Source organism: Papilio xuthus, unplaced genomic scaffold (genome assembly GCF_000836235.2).
Source record: "Papilio xuthus unplaced genomic scaffold, Pxut_1.1 DF826159.1, whole genome shotgun sequence".
Lineage (NCBI taxonomy): Eukaryota > Metazoa > Arthropoda > Insecta > Lepidoptera > Papilionidae > Papilio > Papilio xuthus.
Window position 1 is genome coordinate 359949 of NW_013532490.1, and position 12245 is coordinate 372193.

At 33.7% G+C, this 12245-nt stretch overlaps 1 protein-coding gene across 6 annotated transcripts in view; it reads left to right on the plus strand.

Annotated features, from left to right (window-relative positions):
• The window catches only part of LOC106123145 (muscle calcium channel subunit alpha-1), a 57752-nt gene that overhangs the window by 10606 nt on the left and 34901 nt on the right, over positions 1-12245 (plus strand). For all 6 annotated transcript variants that reach the window (XM_013319325.1, XM_013319320.1, XM_013319322.1 and 3 more), the window contains one exon: positions 6649-7060. The gene's annotated coding sequence lies outside the window, so the exon portion shown is untranslated. The remainder of the gene's footprint in view (positions 1-6648; positions 7061-12245) is intronic.

The window sequence follows — 12245 nt, forward strand, 5'->3', positions numbered from 1 at the left end:
CGACACTGGGTACGTGCACACGTCGTATATTTACCGACGTAATATTTTTTCTACTAACCAATGTAATATTTTTCCAATATGTGTTACCTACTGTTACATGAATAATAAATAAAATAATCTAAAATCAAATCATTCTAAAAAAGTTCATTGATTTTTATGACAATCCTTAGTTTGCAAGTCTGGCAAAAATGTGACTTTAGGTGATGATGATGATGATTATAATTGGTATTGATATTGACAGTGAAATCGTACCTTAACTTGGTCTACGAAATTTAACAACGTCCATACTTTTGACTGCTAGGTAGGGTTGTGCAAAATTAACTTAAGAATTTATAACATTCATATTATTACTATGATTGTGTCTACTTTTATAAAACGCATCCTTTGCAAGAACATTTATAGAGTTACTAAAACGAGTGACTTGTTTTTACCACAAAACAAACCACATTAAATAAGTAACGTAAAATGTTTTTAATTTTATTCGTCTAAGTTTTAGTTCAGAAATAAACGTTTTTTTATTAATTATTTAAATTATACAAATATCAATACAATTGATTTAAAATTAATTTCTGTATAGTAATAAGTGACAGCCCTTTACCGTGCGGTAGAGCGAGCAAATAGGTCGGGTCAGGTTCGCTGGCCGAGTGGGCGCATCTCGTAGCGCGTAGCTCGTAGAGATTCACTCGTAGCACTTGGCACTTGGTTCGTAGTCGAATGACCATTCAAATTTGTGTTTTTTGTATAGATATAGGATACGATGACAAACGAGAAGGCGACCACCTAAATTCGCTAAAATGGCGATGTGACCTCTGCCCATAGATATCCGCATTTGAAGTTGCGTTACCTCTAATCGACAGAGGAGGGGACGCATATCTAGAGGATATTTCCCCTTGCTATGCGTCCTCTCCGGCACGTACATTCATCAGACGAAACACGGAATTGCTTTCACTTCACGCATATCTTCTGTGTGGTCGTTGTATTCCATCTGACGAGCTGGTTCATCGTGCAACATATGTTGTTGCTGGCTCAACCACTGTATACATTTTAATATTTATCGAAAATTAAAATATGAAAAGTGAAAATAAAATCGACATTAATTTGATTTAAAAAAAAATATGTTAATTATATACATTATATGTTTGAATAATTATAATTATTTACGAGATTATTGACACTGTTCCTTAATATATAATAGACAAAGAAATATAGGTTCACTTAGGTTTTACGTAAAAACCCTTGAACGTTTGACCGTTAAAGGTCAATGACACGGGGTCGATAGTTAGGCGTCAAAGAAGCGTTGTCTGCCCAAATTATACGTCATAATAACGGTAACGTTTTTTTTGAATGAATGTTTATTAGAAAAACTAAAAAAACCTTCCCTTTCTAGTAATTATAAACATATAATAAGAAAGCAAAAAATTTTTTAATGAGCAAATTCAAAAAATACGAAACGGATAAACTGGATATGTTTAACCTTGGAATTGCTTCCTTAATACTTACGAAAGTCAACAATAAATCAAACATTAGAATGTCAAACATATAACCATCTCTGTTATTTTGAAAGAGAACGAAAGAGATAGCATTATAGTTTTCCAACAGTTTTTATAACAATGATGATTCACCGCGATGACAACGCTTTGAGCGTGTGCAAATGAGCTTGAATATGCGGAGAAAATTAGTGTCCGTCCACACTGGGATGTTTCATCTTGTTTGTTTCCAAGGTTCATACTGCCTGAATCATTTAGTACTTCGTACCTCCAGTCTCCAACTACACTAAAGGGCGTCCCTCGCTTGTTTAAATTTGTCTGTTGTGTTACAATGAAAATGCGTGTCTAGACTCAAGAAACCATATCATTTTAATCAAACTTTCCGGTTGCGATTTGTAAAATCATGTTAGACGTTTCGAAACTTTTATTCAAACTTTTAATAAAATTCTCGACAAAACGAAATCGTAAAAATGTTCAAAAAGTTCGCAACAGGAAGACCTGTAAATTCAGTTTCAAGTTTTTTTACCGAAATTAATGTTTGTTATGTAAAATATGCATAATTATTTGCTCCTTAATAAGTATATAAAGTAACCTAACTAGTGGTAAGTAGCTATTTATCAATATAAATGTATGAATTATTAACCTTTGTAAAGAAATTTCTACTTTAAAAGTTGCAAAAAATACAATTGCTAAAAACTGATTTATGTCTTTATATTTCTTGGGTTTATAAATTATTTTAATCGAAGTCTGCCTCTCGTGCTGGTATATTTTCAAAAGCAAGTTTACGACTTGGTTATTAATCATTCAATAATAAGTCTAAATACTTTGGAATAGGGTTTAAAATAGCTTGTGTTGCGCGATCGCGTGTTTTAGGATTACGAATGGCATTGGTTGGTAGCGAAGTTTAAATCTATTTCAGGCAATTTAAAGTAACTGGTAACTGACAATATGGAATACGTCGTACCTAGATATTAGTCGCTCTAGTTAGTCTAGTAATTTGAGCCCCACAACTTCGAAGCTTTTATTATAAAAAGGTTCTTGACAGACAGGATAGACAACGAAGTGATATAAGGGTTTTTTTCCTTTCGAGGTACGGAACGCTAAAAATAAGGATCAATAGAAAAGTAACACAATAACATTCATGCGTATGTAATACTAGCTGTTGCCCCCGACTTCATGCGTGGGGAACTAAAAAAACTTAATTAGTAGCTTAGAAACTTAGTTCTCTGTCTATGTCAAATTTTAACGAGATCCATGCAGCTGTTCTGGAGATACCTTTTAACAAACATCCAGCCATCTAAACTTTCGCATTTATAATATTAGTAAGATGTAGCCTTATAAGCATATTGTGGAGAATACACTGAAAAACTAAAATTTTCAATGTGAAAATATTGCCTCATACTACAGTCGAACTAGTCTTGATACTTTTACGACAACTAAGCGATACTTTGACCCTTACATAGTAAGTCTGACTAAACAGTTTTTTCACGTTTCGTCGACCTCTTGTTAGAAATGCAGACATAGAATTCCCAGGTCATCGGTCTTGTCGACGTGAACATATGAATTATGTACGACTTAATAATATTACAATAATTTACTGTCATTTTTCTCTGATTTATCTATTTTATTAAACTTACGTTAATGTTTTTAAAGGTTTGTGCGGACGAATATCTTCCTAATGTTATAAATGCGAATGTTTGGATGTATAGATAGATGGATGGATGTTTGTTTGAAGATATCTCTAGAACGTCTGTACAGATCTTGATGAAATTTGGCATAGATGTCGAACATAGTCTGAAAGAACACATAGGCTACTTTGACTTTTAATTCCCCGCGGACGGAGTCGCGGGCGACATCTAGTTTATATATAAAATAAACCTGGTTTTCATTTAGTTATTTGAAAACTAACTCTCACTCTCTCTTCCCTCACATATTAAACTGAATAAAGTTTATGAAAAGCATTTAAATTAACAATAAAAATATAGACACTCTTTCAAATACATTTTAGCTTAAACACACGTCAACCCTTTTATACCGTGAACAACAATCATGGCTAATGAAACATTATCATGCGTAGATTTGCGACCGATCTTGACCAATAAGTAATGAAGTGCTTATATCAAAAGTAACATGGTAATACATATTTATGGGGAAACATAACCACATTAACACTTAATCAATCAACGGCGGTAAAAGTGTTAAAACACGTTTTAAATTAAAAAGTGTTTTAGTATTTTTTTTTAAATAAAACAGTTAATATAAAATGCAATAAGAACACACAAACGTATATCTAATTTCACAATAACATATCAAAGAAATGAATCGCGTGAAACAATTGCTCGCGCCAAATAAGTGCTAATTTAGTCGCAAGTGGGTCACCGCACGCCGGGGTAGGGGGAGGGGGCGCACTGACGGGGGCGGGGGTGCCGCGTCAGTCATTGACACTGACATCATTGCCTCGAAACTATAATTAACTGTACTCAGCTGATACGAGCCAGAATTTACGCAACCATTGACAATAGATGTTATATCTTTTTTTCAACATCGATATTTCATTGAACATAATGCATAACGCCATCCATAAAGGACCGTATATAATAGAAAAAGAACCCACGAGAAATGTTCAAGAAGAGAGGTCGCAACCCTCATTCTTGGAAACGTCGACGCAACGTGTGATCTCACTGAACATCTTTAAAAGCCAGCTGTGTTAAAGTGACAAGTGAAGTCCATAGTTGATCTATTTACAATAAAATTCGTTAGATGGCGCTATCATAAGTTTCGCTTAGTCTTTCATTACTTAATAGATTTACAACGAAATGAAAAATTATGTATTGGTACAAAGAACGATGGGTTTAATCAGGACTTTGCATTAAAGCTCTTCATCCTAGAAAAGCTTTGAGCTTTTGTATATAACTTTGATTATAAAAGCGACACTCAAGTTGAGTTTAAGTGTTGTAATTATGTTGTGGTTCGGAAATATTTAATATCAGGCATCAGAGGGTCTAATGGACGGTCGACAGCTGCGCCCTCTCACGACCTCAATAACCTTTCGGGGCTTTTATACTGAGCTTTGATAAGTTTTTTTTGTTAGAGATAATGTAAATTATTTTTACTACAATTATTAAGCTGTCAACCAAACCATAATCTATGGTACTTGGAGAATTTAAATTCAATTATTTTACTGCTCCAAATCGGCAGTAAGAAGTCTAACGTTGAAATATTAGAGATAGGAATACATACAAAGATTCTCTCTCTCTCTCTCTCTCATACAAAGATTATTAAGTAAAAACTCATCATCTTCCTTGTATTACCCCACTTACTTAGTTTACTTACTTAGTTTAGCACAAGGTTTTGGTTTAATTTTTACAGTCGGCCGCTTGTCTGTCGCCAGCCCTACTTGGAAGAAATAAATAGTTGTTGGTTATAATTTGTTCATTTATATTCTAGTAGCTGTCGCCGTGACTCCGAGCGGGATTAAAAAATAAATAGTATACGATTTTCAGAACTATTAAATATGCATATAAAATTTTATAAAAATCGGTCAAGCTGTTTCGGAGGAGTATGGTAACTAGCATTATGACATATCCCCAATTTTGTTTTTTTCTTTATTTTATATGTACTTTAAATGTCTTTTCTGACTGGTCGTCGCCATCACAAATCGGTGACCCACTTCACCAGTCTACATGATTCACCTACTATAGAAATTAGGCGTACTATCTTGCAATTGTTTCATCATCATCATCATCAGCTCACTATACGTCCCCACCGAGGGGCTCGGTGCCTACCCTAAGGTGAGGGTGATTAGGCCATAGTCAACCACGCTGGCCAAGTGCGGGTTGGTTGACTTCACACATATCTTTGAATTACTTCTCAGATATGTGCAGGTTGCATCAGGTGTTTCAATTGTTTACATAGCTAATATATTTAATTTGCTTTTCATGCATTAAAATTTGAAGTCGTTTCTTTAGTTTTAATTTGATAATTTCATCAACGACCATCATTAAATTAGAATGATCGGCAGAACGATTTCGTTTGAATGTCGGTTGGACAAATCGTTCTTATCCGTTTAGTGAAGGTTCGTAACCTCCTTTGAATGCGGGATTTTATAATCTCCTGGTTTTAGAATGAAATTTATACCTTTTATTCATCTTTATAATTAATTAAAAGACATTTATTTGGTTTAGAAAATACTAAGATTGTGGTCAAGATTATCTGTTGACATGTTCTCTCTCTCTCTCTCTCTCTCTCTAGTTTGAAATACGAGTGCAATCTTATTAATATTATAAATGCGAAAGTTTAGATGGATGTATGTTTGTTAGAATGTATATCCAGAACGACTCAACGGATCTGGATGAGATTTGGAATAAATGTAGAATATAGTCTTGTAGAACATTTAAGCTGCATACGATTTTTTTTTATTTCCACGCAGACGGAGCCGCGAACTAAAGCTACTGTAGATATAATTTAGTATAGAAGTGTCGGCAATGTATGGTAACAAAGATCAGATGTTTCGTGTATTAAATTAAAATACTTTAGTTCTCTGAATCGTTTTGATGAAAACGAGTGGGCGATTGTTTGTGAGAAATAAAAGCGAACGTGAAATAATAACAAAACTGCAACAAGCAACAAATGTTCTACGCTATAAAAACATTCTTGCTTTAACAAAAATACTTTGTTCTCACATTCTTTTGTTATTATCAAATGTATGATTTTAAAACACTTCCGCGTTATCTATGACAGACAATATTTCATTGAACTATTTATATGAGTGTTCTCTTAGTGATATGAACAGATATAAATAACAGCAACACTGAAATATAAAAAGTGCTAACCTTGTGTTTACTTTAAACATAAGAAAAAATCATCCTTCAATGTTCGCATAAAACAGTTGTTATCTGTGGTTAATACTAAGTCATTCTGCGTGCAAAATATACTACCAAATCTTGTCTATCAATTTTTTTTAAAAGGTAAAATATTAGCAGATTTTTTGTAAATTTCCTAATATTTCTTTTACCATTCCAACTAAGCTCTAGGCTTGTACTAGTATATGGTTTACGATAATAGTCGAATGGCGGGATTGGAACCACCGACCACGTGAACGGAAGTACTAACTATTAGGCTGTTGAAGTTTATAATTAACAATTTTTTTTCTTTGTTTCAGGGGACCAAACTACACAACATAACTGAATAGTTCAATAATAAATTAGACCTTAACTTAACAAAATTAATTTACACCTAAATAAGTTTATAAAGTCCAATTCTAGACTTTGTGATCAGCAATAAACCTAGTCCTATTCCTAAAGGAAAATAGCTATTCTAACCTTAGGTTTCAAGGCCATTGTGGATCTACGTTTCAATCGCAAGATTTTTTGTGGGATTTTTTCAAGTCAAGGTTTTTAGGCGATTATTCCTAGATCCGCTTTAATCCCATCCATAAGGTCTGCAATAATTTAATTTAAACTAGTGATTATTTAACCTTAAATCCCGACTGCCGATTTGGTGCTAATGGACAGAAACGGATGGAATTGCTGACAAACGCTGTGGCTTCGTTACACAGGGAAAGCTGATCGAAGGTACGTATATAAGGTAACTTACAAGTACTATGTGTACACAATAACGTGGTATAGATCGGTAAAGTTATCTGACCCGGTGGTAAGTCAAGATAAATTATAATAGCTCAATGTAGCCCCCTGTCAATACGGAAAAAGTGTCATAGATCCTCCAGGTATTGTACGAGTATAGTCCAACAAGGATATCGAACCTGTGCTACTATTGCGGTGAAATTTTTACTTTTCATGTCGGAAATCGGACGGAAAGGAAAATTTGACAGATAAAGGGATCCATACGAATGAGAAATGTCCTCTTTCTGTGTGTTCTCCTCTATCAAATGTATATGAGCAACGATCACTACGCTATTTTTGGGAATTCAAGTGTCCACTTGCACGTTTGTATTACTTGCAACTTTTATGTAACCGCTATCTTTAAAATGTCATAAACGGTTAAATATTTTGTATGTACAATAAGGTACTATATTAAATTGTTGTTTAATTAATTCAAGTCACGCGTACAAAAGTGTCGAAGTAATTGTTACTAGTTGTAAATATTTAATCGCCGTATAAAATCTAGATAACTATTCTTTATGAATATTCGTGTTTTACGATCATTTAGTTTTCATGTTAAATATTTAGCTAATATATTAAATTCAAAGTTTATGTATACAAAAGTACTGAATGTAAAATTAACACTTAAATTTAAATGATTACTTGAACAGTACGTAATTTTAGACATTACTAGCTGTCGCCCCCGACTCCGCCCGAATTAAAAATAGATGTATGCCGATTCTCAGAGCTACTCAATATGCCCACAAAATTTCATGAGAATCGGTCAAGCTGTTTCGGAGGAGTATGGGAACGAAAATTGTGACACGAGAATTTTATATATAAGATTAATTAGAATCCTTTGGCGCGAATGACGTGCTTTCGTTACAAAGTCTAATGTCAGAATGAATAGTGAGGGGACATAAACGTCGACATTTTAGTAAGGCTAGTGTTGCGTCAATACACTGCCACATTTTCGGATTTTCTTCCTAACAGTAAAAATAAATGACTAATGAAAGCTACATTTAAGTATACGCTTAGTTATCAATTAACTTTAAATATGTTAAATGGTAAAATTTAATTATAAGACTTTTATATTTCGTTATTCAATTTATGTTCAAAATTATTACTTTTTTTCGGCATTAAATGTAAAGTAGAATTATTGGTAAGGGAAATGGATTGGCTCCTGAAACACAAGTCTTAGGCCTGGTTCAAGAGCCAAGGCTCCAACATAATTGTGTAAATACAGTTTGTTACAAGGTATCACCGAAACGGCTGAACTGATCTTGATAAAATTTGACATAGATGTAGAACATAGTCTGGAAGAACATGTAGGCTTATAAAGGTTTTTTTTTTAATTCTGCGCAGACGGACTCATGGACACCAGCTTTATCAATTAAATAGCAATCTTACTAATATCATAAATGCGATTTTTTGGATGTTTGTTACCAACGTTAGAACGGCTGGATCAAGATATTTGGAACGCAGGTGGCTACTGTTTTTTTTTAATTTCACACATACATAGTTGCTGGCTATAGATAGATAGTTAATAAATCTTAGGGAATGTATGGAGGTGAATTTCACATGACTTTTATTAGCATTTAGAAATAAGACACGTGAAATGTGATAATCTGGTAATAAACTATGATTCGATTAGCGCGGGAAAGATTTATAGGTTAGATTTATTGCGCGGCGTTTGTTTGTACAAGTCGAATGAGAGTTTGCCAATTATAATTGTAGTTAAAACGTTCGGCTAAATGTGTTGTGTTAACAATTTTATATTATTATGTCTTTATAATTACTTATACTAATCAATACTGATGTCTCTGAGAGTTGTAAGTTTGCAAAAAATATTTTTGACATTGTGATTTTTATGTTTTTGTACGAGAAAGTTGGTTGTAAGATAAATAAGCGTGAACTGTAAAATGAAGTAGGTATACGGAATAAGCTATAGTACCATATTGTGCTGTGTTTGTCAGTCTGTTCGGTGTTCGGTTCGGAAACGACGTATACACAAAAGAGGAGAGGCGTCACCGGAATTTAGACGTCATTGTTAAGCAATTTCAATAATTTCATTAACATATATATTTTTACTCGAATCGAAAAAAAATACTGGAATTTCAAAAATACTTTTTCCATTATTAGAAGAGTCGCGGGCAATAGAATCTTACTAATATTATAAATGCGAATGTTTAGATGTATCTCCGTAACGGGTCTCCGGATCTTGTTAAAAATTGACATAGATGTAGATCATAGTCTGGAAGAATTACTACTAATTAAGTGTTTTAATTCCGCGCGATTGGAGTCGCGGGCGACAGCTAGTCGGCTATGAAATACAACTTCCGTACATTACAAATAACTATCTTTACATACATACATACAGTGTGGAGCACGTGGTGAATTAAATCGACAATAAAACAGCAGTTATACATTCGTGAGCCACACCAGCGAGCCGCCGCCACACGCGAGCTACTTTTATTTAACCATTACGCCATACTGTGCGCTTGTTAAAATATCATTCTATTTTGTATATTTCTGACATTTTAAACGACGCAATTGCGAATTGCGAATTGAAGTGTTCCGTGGAACTTAAAAGTTCAGTGGAAAAATCAAAGTCATGGAGAATGATGTGATTTTCTTACATACGAAATAATTTTCGCTGACAAGATTCTTTAAGGGTTAATAATTTAAATTATTTTAGAATCTAAAAACAATATTGTTGATGGCCAACAGTTCCGTGAAAAATTCACCACAGTTTCGTAGAATTTACTAGCAAATTCGTAGACTATAAACAAGTTCCTTGAATTAATCGAAAACTATTTAAAAATTCAAAAGGTCGTAACTTTTACTGTCTATTTCTGTTCTTAATTTGTTTCTTAACGAGCTTAGGCCGGTATTGAGCATGTTCATTATTCATAAGGTGACGTAAGTGAGAGCAATAAGTGTCCGACGTTGACGGCAGGGGGCGCTGGGGGCGCTGGGGGCGCTGGGGGTGAAGGGGGTGAGGGCGCCGCGCTGAATACAAACACATCCTTACAATGGAGTACCAATCTTTATGTAGTCGTTTCGTAAATAAAGGCTTTTAAGTTAAAACTACGAATTACATTTAAACAAATAGCAAAATAATTAATAGTTTTAATGAGACATAGGCACTTTATTCCGTAGTCTTTAATTTTTTTAATCTATGCCTATTTAAAAGCTGACAAAGAATCTATTACTCTTATCATTATCAGCTCACTATAAGTCCCCACCGAAGTTAAGGGTGATGATTACTCTTATATCTTACTAATATTATAAATGCCAATGTTTAGATGGATGGATGGTTTGAAAATATCTCCGATACGGTTGAATGAATCTCGCTGAAAGGCATAGGTGTAGATCATAGTCTAGAAGAACGCATAGGCTAAAATTATTTAGTTTTATTAATTCGCGAGTCGCGGGCGGCAGCTAGTAATAATCATGTCATCGTATGATTTACATGTTTAAATTTACTGAAAAAACCCATATAATAAAAGTGTCTATGTACATACGTTGGTCGCGTCGCGTGACTTCCAACTATTCGAGACGATAATGTTTCGTACAATTTATATTTGATATACCACGTCGTAGTCACTTCCTTTAGCATTATATGAATGTGTCACGCAACACACAGTTACAGTTTGATACGGTGAATAAGTTATTAAAGAGCTTGAATAATTTGTTATTAAAACTGGACACTAATGTCAACCTTAGTGTAATACTAAACATACTCTTAGAATGCTTAATGAATTTGAGTGTGCTAGTATTAAGAATATTGAATTATATTTTAAATAAAAAAAACATCAGTTCCCGCAAGGGATAGATTAAAATAGTAATGTAACATGGTTGAGTTTCATTTTTATTACAATACTAGCCGTGGCCCGTGACTCCAACCGCGCAGTATTTAAAAAAGCATAAATATCCTTTGTGTCCTTCCGGACTATGTTCTACATATGTACAAAATTTTATCAAGGTCCGTTGAGCAGTTTCGGAAATCAAACAAACATCCATCCATCTAAACATTCGCATTTATAATATTAGTAAGTTTAGTAAGATAGATTTTGCCATTTTAAACATTTGCTTCCTTTTAGGGTTCCGTACCTCATAAGAAAAAAAAACCTTATAAGATCACTTTGTTGTCCGTCCGTCAGTCTGTCAAGATCCTTTTTTAACGTAATTATAATATCCAAACAAAGTCAATGTTTTTCGAAATGTCAAGCTATAATATATAATCAACTTCTGAAACCTTAAAAGCTTGTTAGACTTTGAAATAAACGACAAAAACAGCCTAAAAAACTTCTACTCGTACAAACTGCTATAAATCAATTACAAAAGAGGAAAATTAAAGCGAAGTTTATTGAGGAAGACCCAATAAATCTGAAGTTGTTAACTCCGTGTATTTTAGTGGGAAGATCATAAAAACCGAAATACGTGATAGGAAAATATATATATAATACTTATGAATAAAACAAGAATAAAAGCCGGCAACGCATCTGCGGTTCCTCTGGTATTGCTGATGTCCATGGGTATCGTTGAACACCTCGTTGTTCACGCTGCTCGTTTGCCCCCTTCTGTTATAAAAAAATATATGAAGAAACAAGAAACCAAAATCAAGAAGCGAGCAAACCATTTTCATAAAGGCCGGCAACGCATCTGCGGTTCCTCTGGTATTGCTGATGTCCATGGGTGTCGTTGAACACCTCGGTGTTACCGCTGCTCGTTTACTCCCTTCTGTTATAAAAAAAGGAAAAATAAGCCTATATTTTTATCATTACATTAAATTTATTATTTCAATAAAATGACGAAAAATTTGTTTTTTAATTTTTATACATCTTTTAATAAAAACCTTGATGGTTCTAAAGGAGAACCTCCTTTAAAATAAATTTGAACATCATATTTTTTAATATAATACTAGCTGTTGCCCGCGACTCCATCCGTGCGGAATTAAAAAAATATAGTGAGTAGCCTATGTGTTCTTCCAGACTATGTTTTACATCTGCAAATATCATCAAGATCAGTTGAGCCGTTCCGGAGATACCTTCTAACAATCCGTCGTTCTAAACTTTCGCATTTATAATATTTGTAAGAGTAAGATTTCCTACAGTAATATTTAACATTATTGTCAAATGTCAAAATATTTTCG